Source organism: Delphinapterus leucas, chromosome 17, assembly GCF_059928025.1.
Source record: "Delphinapterus leucas isolate spDelLeu-1000000601 "Yukka" chromosome 17, BTC_Dleu_Yukka2, whole genome shotgun sequence".
NCBI lineage: Eukaryota > Metazoa > Chordata > Mammalia > Artiodactyla > Monodontidae > Delphinapterus > Delphinapterus leucas.
Genome location: NC_143145.1, coordinates 48,231,068 through 48,244,698, shown reverse-complemented (window position 1 = coordinate 48,244,698; position 13,631 = coordinate 48,231,068). Strand labels below are relative to the sequence as shown.

The window sequence follows — 13,631 nt, the reverse complement described above, 5'->3', positions numbered from 1 at the left end:
CTGTGTTATGCAGCTGCTTCCCACTAGCTATCTATTTTACATTTGGTAGTGTATATATGTCCATGCCACTCTCTCAGTTCGTTCCAGCCCTTCCCACTCCCCATGTCCTCAAGTCCATTCTTTACGTCTGTGTCTTTTTTTGTGTCCTGCCCCCAGGTTCTTAAGAACCTTTTTTTTTTTTTACATTCCATATATATGTGTTAGCATATGGTATTTGTTTTTCTCTTTCTGACTTACTCCACTCTATATGACAGTCTCTAGGTCCATCCACCTCACTGCAAAAAAACTCAATTTCATTTCTTTTTATGGCTGAGTAATATTCCATTGTATATATTGCCACATCTTCTTTATCCATTAATCTGTTGATGGACACTTAGGTTGCTTCCATGTCCTGGCTATTGTAAATAGAGCTGCAATGAATATTGTGGTACATGACTCTTTTTGAATTATGGTTTTCTCAGGGTATATGCCCAGTAGTGGGATTGCTGGATAGTATGGCAGTTCTATTTTTAGTTTTTTAAGGAACCTCCATACTGTTCTCCATAGTGGCTGTATCAATTAGTATTCCCACCAACAGTGCAAGAAGGTTTCCTTTTCTCCACACCCTCTCCATCATTTATTGTTTGTGGATTTTTTGATGTTGGCCATTCTGACTGATGTGAGGTGATACCTCATTGTAGTTTTCATTTGCATTTCTCTAATGATTAGTGATGTTGAGCATCCTTTCAAGTGTTTGTTAGCAAACCGTATGTCTTCTATGGAGAAATGTCGATTTAGGTCTTCTGCCCATTTTTGGATTGGGTTGTTTGTTTTTTTGATACTGAGCTGCATGAGTTGCTTATAAATTTTGGAGATTAATCCTTTGTCAGTTGTTTCATGTGCAAACATTTTCTCCCAGCTTGTGGGTTGTCTTTTCGTCTTGTTTATGGTTTCCCTTACTGTGCAAAAGCTTTTAAGTTTCATTAGGTCCCATTTGTTTATTTTTGTTTTTATTTCCATTTCTCTAGGAGGGGGGTCAAAAAGAACCTTGCTGTGATTTATGTCATAGAGTGTTCTGCCTATGTTTTCTTATAAGAGTTTTATAGTGTCTGGCCTTACATTTAAATCTTTAATCCATTTTGATTTTATTTTTTTTGAACGTGTTAGGGAATGTTCAAATTTCATTCTTTTACATGTACCTGTCCAGTTTTCCCAGCACCACATATTGAAGAGGCTGTCTTATCTCCATTGTATATTCTCACCTCCTTTATCAAAAATAAGGTGACCATATGTATGTGCGTTTATCTCTGGGCTTTCTATGCTGTTCCATTGATCTATATTTCTGTTTTTGTGCCAGTACCACACTGTCTTGATTATGGTAGCTTTGTAGTATGATCTGAAGTCCGGGAGCCTGATTCCTCCAGCTCCGTTTTTCTTTATCAAGATTGCTTTGGCTATTCGGGGTCTTTTGTGTTTCTATACAAATTGTGAAATTTTTTGTTCTAGTTCAGTGGAAAATGCCATTGGTAGTTTCATAGGGATTGCATTGAATCTGTATATTGCTTTGGGCAGTATCGTCATTTTCACAATGTTCATTCTTCCAATCCAAGAACGTGGTATATCTCTCCATCAATCAGCTTTAATTTCTTTCACCAGTGTCTTATAGTTTTCTGCATACAGGTCTTTTGTCTCCTTAGGTAGGTTTATTCCTAGATATTTTATTCTTTTTGTTGCAATGGTAAATGGGAGTGTTTCCTTAATTTCTCTTTCAGATTTTTCATCATTAGAGGCTAGGAATGCAAGAGATTTCTGTGCATTAATTTTGTAACCTGCTAATTTACCAAATTCATTGATTAGCTCTAGTAGTTTTCTGGTAGCATCTTTAGGATTCTCTATGTATAATATCATGTCATCTGCAAACAGTGCAAGCTTTACTTCTTCTTTTCCTATTTGGATTTCTTTCATTTCTTTTTCCTCTCTGATTGCTGTGGCTAAAACTTCCAAAAGTATGTTGAATAATAGTGGTGACAGTGGACAATCTTGTCTTGTGTCTGATCTTAGTGGAAATGGTTTCACGTTTTCACCTTTTAGAATGATGTTGGCTGTGGGTTTGTCATATATGGCCTTTATTATGTTGAGGTAAGGTCCCTCTATGCCTACTTTCTGGAGGGTTTTTATCGTAAATGGGTTTTGAATTTTTTCAAAAGTTTTTTCTGCATCTATTAAGATGATCATATGGCTTTTCTCCTTCAATTTGTTAACATGGTTTATCACTGATTGATTTGTATATATTGAAGAATCCTTGCATTCCTGGGATAAACCCTACTTGATCATAGTGTATGATCCTTTTGATGGGCTGTTGGATTCTGTTTGTTAGTATTTTGTTATGTTTTTTGCATCTATGTTCATCAGTGATATTGGCCTGTAGTTTTCTTTCTTTGTGACATCTTTATCTGGTTTTCATATCAGTGTGATGGTGACATTCTAGAATGAGTTTGGGAGTGTTCCTCCCTCTGCTCTATTTTGGAAGAGTTTGAGAAGGATAGGTGTTAGCTCTTCTCTAAATGTTTGATAGAATTTGCCTGGGAAGCCATCTGGCCCTGGGCTTTTGTTTGTTGGAAGATTTTTAATCACAGTCTCCAATTCAGTGCTTGTGATTGGTCTGTTTATATTTTCTATTTCTTTGTGGTTCAGTCTCGGAAGGTTGTGCTTTTCCAAGAATTTGTCCATTTCTTCCAGGTTGTCTAATTTATTGTCATATAGTTGCTTGTAGTAATCTCTCATGATCCTTGGTATTTCTGCAGTGTCAGTTGTTACTTCTCCCGTTTTCATTTCTAATTCTATTGATTTGAGTCTTCTTTTTTTTCTTGTTGAGTCTGGCTAATGGTTTATCAATTTTGTTTATCTTCTCAAAGAAGCAGCTTTTAGTTTTATTGATCTTTGCTACTGTTTCCTTCATTTCTTTAACATTTATTTCTGATCTGATCTTTATGATTTCTTTCTTCCTACTAACTTTGAGGCTTTTTTGTTCCTCTTTCTCTAATTGCTTTAGGTGTAAGGTTAGGTTGTTTATTTGAGATGTTTCTTGTTCCTTGAGATAGCTCTGTATTGCTGTAAACTTCCCTCTTAAAACTGCTCTTGCAGCATCCCATAGGTTTTGGGTCTTCATGTTTTCATTGTCATTTGTTTCTAGGTATTTTTTAATTTCCTCTTTGGTTTCTTCAGTGATCTCTTGGTTATTAAGTAGTGTATTGTTTAGCCTCCATGTTTTTGCATTTTTTACAAATTTTTTCCTGAAATTGATATCTAGTCTCATAGTGTTGTGGTCGGAAAAGATACTTGATACGATTTCAATTTTCTTAAATTTATCAAGGCTTGATTTATGACCCAAGATATGATCTGTCCTGGAGAATGTTCCATGAGGCTTGAGAAAAATGTGTATTCTGTTGTTTTTGGATGGAATGTCCTATAAATATCAATTAAGTCCATCTTGTTTAATGTATCATTTAAAGCTTGCGTTTCCTTATTTATTTTCATTTTGGAATATCTGTCCATTGGTGAAAGTGGGGTGTTAAAGTCACCTACTATGATTGTGTTACTGTCGATTTCCCCTTTTATGACTGTTAGAGTTTGCCTTATGTATTGAGGTGCTCCTATGTTGGGTGCAAAAATATTTACAGTTGTTATATTTTCTTTTTGGATTGATCCCTTGATCATTATGTAATGTCCTTCTTTATCTCTTGTAATCATCTTTATTTTAAAGTCTATTTTGTCTGATACAAGAATTGCTACTCCTGCTTTCTTTTGATTTCCATTTGCATGGAATATTTTTTCCATGCCCTCACTTTCAGTCTTTATGTGTCCCTAGGCCTGAAGTGGGTCTCTTGTAGACAGCATACATATGGGTCTTGTTTTTGTATCCATTCAGCTAGTCCATGTCTTTTGGTTGGAGCATTTAATCCATTTACATTTAAGGTAATTATAGATATGTATATTCGTATTCCCATTTTCTAAATTGTTTTGGGTTTGTCATTGTAGGTCTTTTCCTTCTCTTGTGTTTCCTGCATAGAGAAGTTCCTTTAGCATTCATTGTAAAGCTGGTTTGGTGGTGCTGTGTTCTCTTAGCTTTTACTTGTCTGTAAAGATTTTAATTTCTCCATTGAATCTGAATGAGATCCGTGCTGGGTAGAGTAATCTTGGTTTTTCCCTTTCATCACTTTAAGTATGTCCTGCCACTCCCTTCTGGCTTGTAGAGTTTCTGCTGAAAGATCAGCTGTTAACCTTATGGGGATTCCCTTGTATGTTATTTGTTGTTTTTCTCTTGATGCTTTTAATATTTTCTCTTTGCATTTAATTTTTGATAGTTTGATTAATATGTGTCTTGTATTTCTCCTTGGATTTATCTTGTATGGGACTCTCTGTGCTTCCTGGACTTGATTAACTATTTCCTTTCCCATATTAGGGAAGTTTTCAGCTATAATCTCTTCAAATATTTTCTCAGTCCCTTTCTTTTTCTCTTCTTCTTCTGGAACCCCTATAATTCGAATGTTGGTGCGTTTAATGTTGTCCCAGAGGTCTCTGAGACTGTCCTCAGTTCTTTTCATTCTTTTTTCTTTATTCTTCTCTGCAGTAGTTATTTCCACTATTTTATCTCCCCGGCCACTTATCCATTCTTCTGCCTCATTTATTTCGCTATTGATTCCTTCTAGAGTATTTTTAATTTCATTTATTGTGTTGTTCATCATTCTTTGTTCTTCTTTAGTTCTTCTAGGTCCTTGTTGAACATTTTTTGAATTTTCTCCATTCTATTTCCAAGATTTTGGATCGTCTTTACTATCATTACTCTGAATTCTTTTTCAGGTAGACTGCCTATTTCCTCTTCATTTGTTTGGTCTGATGGGTTTTTACCTTGCTTCTTCATCTGCTGTGTGTTTCTCTGTCTTCTCAGTTTGCTTAACTTATTGTGTTTGGGGTCTCCTTTTCGCAGGCTGCAGGTTCGGAGTTCCCATTGTTTTTGGTGTCTGCCCCCAGTGACCAAGGTTGGTTTAGTGAGTTTTGTAGGCTTCCTGGTGGAGGGGACTGGTGCCTGTGTTCTGTTGGATGAGGCTGGATCTTGTCTTTCTGGTGGGTAGGACTGTGCCTTGTGGTGTGTTTTAGGGTGTCTGTAACATTATTCTAATTTTAGGCTGCCTTTCTCTAATGGGTGGGGTTGTGTTCCTGTATTGCTAGTTGTTCGCATAGGGTGTCCAGCACTGTAGCTTGCTGCTCGTGGAGTGGAGCTGGATCATAGCATTGAGATGGAGATCCCTGGGAAAGCTTTCGCCATTTGTTATTATGTGGAGCTGGGAGGTCTCTGGTGGCCCAATGTCCTGAACTTGGCTCTCGTACCTCAGAGGCACAGGCCTGACACCCTGCCAGAGCACGATGACCCTGTCAGCCACACAGCTCAGAAGAAAAGGGAGAAATAAAGGAAGAAGGAAGGAAAGAAAGAAAGAAAGAAAAAAAGAAAGAAAGATAAAATAAAAAATAAAATAAAATAATTAAAAATAAAAAATAAAAAAAAGAATGAAAGAAGAGAGCAACCAAACCAGCAATGATAACAAGTGCTAAAAATTAAACTAAAAGAAAAAAAAAAGAAAAAAAGAAATGGTCAGACAGAACCCTAGGACAAATCATAAAAGCAAAGCTATACAGACAAAATCACAGAAAGAAGCATACACATACACGCTCACAGACAAAACACACAAAGCAGCATACACATATACACTCAGAAAAACAGATACAGGAAATACATATATATATATATATATATATATATATAATAAAGGCAGAGAGCAGCCAAATCAATAATCAAATCTACCTACTATAATAAATTCTAAATACTAAACTAAGATAAACATAATACCAGAAACAAATTAGATGCAGAAAACAAACCCCAATTCTACAGTTGCTCTCAAAGTCCACCTCCTCAATTTGGGATGATTCGTTGTTTATTCATGTATTCCAAAGATGCAGGGTACATCAAGTTGATTGTGGAGATTTAATCCGCTGCTCCTGAGGCTGCTGGGAGAGACTTCCCTTTCTGTTCTTTGTTCACACAGCTCCTTGTGTTCAGCTTTGGATTTGGCCCTGCCTCTGCGTGTAGGTTGCCTGAGGGCGTCTTTTGGGAAGTCTGAGGTCTTCTACCAGCGTTCAGTAGGTGTTCTGTAGGAGCTGTTCCACTTGTAGATGTATTTCTGATGTATTTGTAGGGAGGAAGGTGATCTCCACGTCTCACTCCTCCACCATCTTGAAAGTCCACTTCTATCTTATTTTTTTGTCTAGTTGAATGGTTGCAAGTAAAAAAAGTACTAATTTCTGACAAAAGGTTATTTATATAAATGTGTCTTTTTTTCTAATTGATTCTTTATGTAAAACATGGAGTCATTACTATTATGCATTCATTAGTACCTACAACTTTTTATTATGAAGTTATTCACTTAATTTTATCTAATAAATTTTGCTTTGCATTTTTACATTTTAGAAAACACTCTTGTCACTCATTCCTAATTTTGTAGTTGTTCCTTTTATTTTTCTCAAGAAAAATTCCTGAATTTCTCTCAAACAAAAGATGTATACTAGTCAGTGTTCTCCAGAGAAACAGAACCAATATATGTCACTTCTCTCTATATTAATCTAAAGGTGGAAGACGGAAAAAAACCTTCACAGACACACCCAGAAATAGTATTTAATTAGCTATGTGTGCATCCCTTGGCCCAGAGAAGTTGACACAAAATTAACCATCATAGACATACTGTGAGCATATATGTGCATTGAAATCCAAAATGGAAATCCTTTACAGCAGAGGTTCACAGAGGTTTTCTGTAAAACTACAAAAACAAACCACCTTTTTTTCTGTTCAGTATTTAAGGTTTTGCAGAAAGAATTCAAAATTGAAGATGATATTTATGTATTTATGTAAGAGAGAAAATAAATTTCCTCAAAATTTAATAAAAGTTGAATAAAATTTTGTAATACAAGTTTACTAATGAGAAGAGCTCCTTTCTGAGGGGATAGCATTCCTTGAATTTGGACTCAGAGTTAATGATCCCTATCATCAAAATCATTTGCAAACTGCAAAATTTAATGATGATCTTTTATAAGATTTTACGTCTTTCATCTTCGAATATATGTGTCCTGTCACACATCATGGCTAAAAACACTGAGTTTTAACTGCATCTCATCGATTTGCAGTGCACCAAGCATCAGTGCAAAGTGATGTAATCAACACACACACACACACACACACAAAGAGTCTCTGAGGCAAATTATTCAACCAATGTAGCATAGAAACAACCATAGACAATCCATAAACAAATGTGTGTGCCTATGTTCTAATAACTTCATTTATGGACACTAAAATTGGAATTTTATATATTTTAATTCATGACTAAATATTATTATTTTGATTTTTAAATTATTAAAACTGCAAAAAAATTACTTATTTGTGAGTAGTACAAATAAAGGGGGATGGCTGTATGTGGCCAGTGGGCTGTAGATTACTGACCCCTGCTTTAGAAATAGAGGAATTTCTAATGAATGCCTAATTTTTAAAATCTCTTGTGGGTCATTTGCTATTTTTCTCATGATATCTCTGCTTCTCTCTGACTTTCATTTCCTGATTCTGTCTACTTATCCAACTCCTCATCCCCTCCTCAAAATATCTTTTCCCTTTCCCTCCACTTCCTTCTTAATTTCCTGATTTCCGGTCCTTCATGTTACCTATGCAGTGTACGTTTCATTATGACATTTCCCCTACTCCTCTTCATAGAATCTTTTTAGCTTTATTGCCCCATTAACTCATTTTTTTCTAGGTCAATATACCAAGAGAGAGAATTTGATTGATCTCATTCATGATTTCATCATACTCGTGTCATTCATAAGCCACACATTTGCCTGAGAATTGATTGCCCTTGGATCTAGAATACATCCTCAGTTCAACCAGACATGCGGAAATGGTGGTGGGGGTCCTGCACCCCTAAATATGTCCATTTCTTGAACATGGACATGTGCTGGACATGTCTGCGTAGAAGGAATCTCATAGTGAGACAAACATTTTGAAGCTTGATTTGTCCTAAGAGCCTTTTTGTTTCTTTTTACTTGCATGTTAAATCTGAGTATGTACTTTCATTTTAAATGATCTACATCACTTTGATTTTAAGTGGGAGTTTTCAAATTTTTGATGGCTTAATTCAATCTTAGTATCTTTGTCTTTTAATGGATTTCCTGACTTGAGTCGTAGGTCTATTATTTACTCTTGCAGACGAATTTTATAATCATCTTGTTAACTCTCATGAAATATCATACTGTGATTTTTAATTGTAATTGTTTTTAATGTTTTTAGAGTAATTTAGAGAGAAGTGAAATTTCTCACGAAATTTTATCTTCTCATCCAGAAACATAATAGAACTTTTTATTAAAGGCTTTTAAAATACATTTCACCAAAACTTTGTATTTTTTTATATTGGGTACGATTCTGTGGTTTATTTTGATTGTTATTTCTATTTTAAACATGAGGTTTTAACTATAATTTTCAAAATTATTTACAAATTATATATATGAATTGCCATATACATATATGTATGGATTTATATTTTTTCTAGTCATAATAGTCTAAGACCTCCAGAGTAACATGTAATAATAGTAGTGTAACATGCCTCTTATCTTTTCTTCACTTTAATAGGAATGCTTTTTATGTTCCTTCAGTTTTTCATTATTATTCAACAAAAACTTTTGATGTTTGCTATATACTAGAAAATGTCCGAGATTCTTGGGATATATCAGTGAACAATACAGACAAACAGCTTTGAGCTTTTTTTTTTGTCTTTTGCGGTACACAGGCCTCTCACTGTTGTGGCCTCTCCCGTTGTGGAGCACAGGCTCGGACGCGCAGGCTCAGCGGCCATGGCTCACGGGCCCAGCCGCTCCGTGGCACGTGGGATCCTCCTGGACCGGGGCATGAACCCACGTCTCCCGCATCAGCAGGTGGACTCTCAACCACTGTGCCACCAGGGAAGCCCTAGCTTTGAGCTTTTGATACTACACTCTAGCGAGGGAGACAGTCAACAACAAGCATAATAAATAGGTAAGCAATATAGTATCTTAGACATTGATAAATACTGCTGAAGAGAATTAAAAGTAGGGCAAGGTCTAGGGGTTTGAGAAAGAGGAAATGAGTAGAGGGGCTACAGTTTTAAATAGTGGTCACAGTAGATCTGGTGGAGAAGGAGAGATTTTAGTAGAGGCATAAAGTACAATTTCTAACACATTTTCTATAGTCATTGGTCTATTCTGGTTTCTCAATTTGACCTAATTTGATTTCAGCATTTATGTGTGTCTGAAATTTTTTTTATATAATATTATCTTTCATATTTATTCACAGCGGATTATAATTAGTAGCCACATGGTTTCTCAGTCTCTTTCATATCTCAAAACTAATAGCCTTTAAAAAAACCTGGTTTACATAGAATGTATCTTTGGTCCCTTTAAAGCACTGGATTTAGTTTTCTTATTTTGTTTTTATATTTGGTTAATTGTTATCTTTATTATTAATTACTTTAAACACTTTTCATGCCTGTCATTTTTTTTCCAGCTACTTGAATGGTTTACGTAGTTAATTTTTTTCTAAAATATTTATTTAAATATAGAGTAGAAGCTCTTAATAATCAATACAAGAACAAAACTAATATGATAGCATTGGATTTTACCCTTTAGAATAAAATATATATCCATGAGTCCATACTGATATAAATTATCCAATAAGAAATTCACACATATTTTCCAAGAAGTATCATTTGGCCACATCTCTTAGGTTTACATATAAAAATATCTCTTATTGTTCTTTAGTTTTGTTTTTTGTTTTTCTTTTTTTTGAAACAAACTCTGAAAATATTGCTAGATTTATTTGGCTAAAATATTTTTCTGTAGCTATTTTCATTTTAGTTTAACTGAAAGTTTGTCTTCTTAGAGTTCTCTTCCCTTATAACCAGGCTTTATTTTCAGGCTCTATAAGTCTTTGGGAAAAGTCCAGATCTTTTCTGACTCACTTTATGCAAGGCATATTCCCGAATTCATAACCATTTTTTTATGGTCCCAATCCCCTGCTGCAACCAGTGACATAAGTTTCAACTGATATTTCTCTCACATCACTGAAGAACAGAATTGGCTCTAAATGCTGACATATCCTGTATAAGAAAAAAAGAAGTAAGCAAGTAGAATCCCAGAAGGAAGAAATAATTAAAACCCATAGACCTACATAGTAAGTTACTTCAGTCACAACGACAATTTACTGTGTTTCTTTCCATTTTTTTTGTTCACATGTTTGCGTGTGAACAGAGTAAAAGGCCACCCATTTCTGCTGCACCACATTTACTCACAGCTTAACTGAAGACAAGGTTAATTCTGTAGCAAGGTGGTGATCTCACCATTAACAGAAGGTACACAAATACTTTAAGCACTATAACAAAAATATCAATAAATACTAGTGTCTGAGGCATGTAGGACTGAACAGATTTGTCAAAAAACAGAAAAAAATGATAAATAATTTTTCTCAATTTTTACAGACTATTTTCATCAACAACTATGAGGCCAAAGTGGCCAGAAAATTCACTAAACTAAACTGAAAATCAACTGGGAATCAAATGTGTTGTTAGAATACGTGTAAACAACAGAAAGATTAGTTAAATAACTCTGTGAGACGTTTTGTAAACGTGTGAGACAGTTTGTAAATTTAGTCTTAATATTCACAGGGGTCTTCAATAAACATTTTTTGTTGTTATTAAATTAGGGCAAATAACCAAGACATCAAGAAAGTAGAGAAGGCATTATACTAAGTGAAATAAATCAGAGAAAGACAAACAGTGTATGGCCTCAATTAAATGGAATCTGAAAAAAAAAACAAAACTCATAAAAAGGCATCAAATTAGTGGTTGCCACATGTGGGAGCTGGGATGTAAGGGAAATAGTTGAAGGTGGTCAAAGGGCACAAACTTATAATTATAAAATAAAAAGTCTTAGGGATGTAATGTACAGCATAATGATTAAAGTTAACAATACTGTTTTGTATATTTGAAAATTGCTAAGAGAGTAAATCTTAAAAGTTCTCATCACAAATAAAAAAAATGTTGCAACTATGTGAGGTGACAGATGTTAACTAAATTTATTGTGGTAATCATTTCACATTATATGCATGTATCAAATCATTATGTTGTACTCTTTAAACTTATACAATGTTATAGTCAACTACAACTCAGTAAAATTGGGGAGGGAAGGAGTAGAGAAAATACAGAAGCTATCACACCATACCCCCCCCAAGAATCAGTGATACAATTAAAGAAGGATTGAGACATTCATTCCCTCTATTCTCTTTTTGGATGGCATTTTTTTTTAATTATATGCAGGAAATGTAAGAAAACACAAGATACCCAATTAACAGAGTTGTATATGAAACAGAAAAAAGATGATCCTTCTCCCATGAATGCATGTTAAATGTGCTTGAGACAAATGCAGATTTTTAGGTCCAAAAAATATCTTATGATCAATTTTCCTTAAGAAATAGTGATATCTAATTTGTCAGAGTTTTACATTGTTAGGGATAGTAATGATTCTGCATTTGTACAAGCTGGGGGTTAATCCATGCATTTTAATTGTTAGGACAAATAAAAAGTTGTATTTATTACACTCATTTCAGAAAACAAATTAACAGTTGAAACAAAATGAAATATTTTAAGCAAAGGATTTACTTACATCAACTAGAGAAACGCAATTATATTTAAACAATAATAGAATTAATGTGAAAATAGTGCTAAAGAAGTATCCTTGCAACTACTCTAGGTAGGTTTGAGTACCGTAATCACTGCAACAGTGTGTCCTTGTGTCTTTGGAGCCCTTCTAGAATGTAGACTTCCACCAGTGCGGGCTTGGCTTCATTCTGACTGGCCCACACGCTTGAGATCTTTCTGTATACACAGGATAGATTCAAAAGAAGTTGTACCAAGAGGAAAACACACTATGGAAAACCTCTACTTGCAATTGTTAATGTACTAAAGTGACAGAAGTACAAAGGAGCAACAGTTCATAGATTGGCACGTAATTCAGTAGGAATGGAGAACATGATATGAAAAGAAGTAAGCATCTAATATATGCAAATGGAGCCCTTGAAATGTTTCAAGGAGAATGTAGAATACAATGGCACATTTTGAGATGAAAAACAATCTCCGCGTATACCTCCCTCTTTTCAACCCCACTTCTTTGCTCTCTGCTTCGTGATCCTCTGTCGGATGACTTCTCTGCACCATCAGGTCTCTTTCAGGGGTTCATCCGCATTCCTATGATTCTCCCAGGAGCACCCTGAGAGCCCAGAGCTGGCAGGTGGCAGGGGACTGAAGCCAGAACTGTTCCACATGCAGCTAGCTGGAAAAGGGGTTAGCATTCACCTCCTGTGTTAAGGGAAACAGAAAGCCAACAGCTAAATACGGTCTGGGTTTGCCTAAGCCTGTGATCACCTGTGGCAAGGAAACAGTCTGACAAGGCAAAAAACAGTGAGGTTCACCACTACTTGGCCTAACAATGTACATATTCATAATAAAATCAATTTAAAATTCAGTGCTCCTTGATAAAGTTTCACGCATACTAAAAATTAACCAGTGGTGGATAGCGCTTTACAGTTTTACAAACACCTTCACTTATTTTATGGGTCATCATTATTAACCTACTTAAAGATGTAACTGAAGTTCAGCCCCAGGCAGTAAACCACAATGTACTTGAGAAGCAGGCATTCAGCATCTTTGTAACTTCACTTCTCGTGTGATTTGTTACCTGCTTACCATGTGATGGTCCTCTGCCACATGCAAGGAATTCAGGGACAGATAAAACACAGCCATTTTTCCTTGAAGAGTTTACAGTGCCCCAGGGAAAAGAAGAGACGTTGACAGTACTTTAGAATACTGTGTAATATGAAGCTGGCCCAGACAGAAGGGGAGGAAGCTCAGGCACTATCAGGGGACAGATGTTACTCATAGCAGAGCGCATGTGTCTCCAGGGGCAAGGCTTCCATGAGGAAGTGTTACTTGACCTGAATCTTAAAAGGTGATTAAAAATTAATAGGTGTGGGCTTCCCTGGTGGCTCAGTGGTTGAGAGTCCGCTTGCCGATGCAGGGGACATGGGTTCATGCACCAGTCTGGGAAGATCCCACATGCCACGGAGTGGCTAGGCCCGTGATCCATGGCTGCTGAGTCTGTGCGTCCAGAGCCTGTGCTCCGCAACGGGAGAGGCCACAACAGTGAGAGGCCCACGTACCGCAAAAAAAAAAAAAAAGAATTCATAGGTGAATGAGAAGGATTGACAGGACAGGGAGATGATGAACTATAAACATATGCACTGGTGTGTGCTGTAAGACACCCAATTCCTGGCCACGAGAGCACAAAAGCAATTGTAGGTTTGGGATGAAGTTGGAGGGAAGGAACAGGTAAGATCAAAGAGGGTCCTATCACAGCTAGCAAGGATTTCAGGTTTGAATCAATATGAACAGACTACTTCTCATTTCAGAAAGACACCTTATATTTTATTTATTTATTTTTTAGTACTCAGTACTTAATTTTTTTATTTTTCAAAA

At 35.8% G+C, this 13,631-nt stretch overlaps 1 protein-coding gene across 2 annotated transcripts in view; it reads left to right on the top strand.

Annotated features, from left to right (window-relative positions):
• LOC149746965 (cAMP-dependent protein kinase inhibitor alpha-like) overlaps positions 1-13,631 on the top strand; it is a 107,633-nt gene that overhangs the window by 38,570 nt on the left and 55,432 nt on the right. The gene's annotated exons all lie outside the window — the stretch shown is intronic.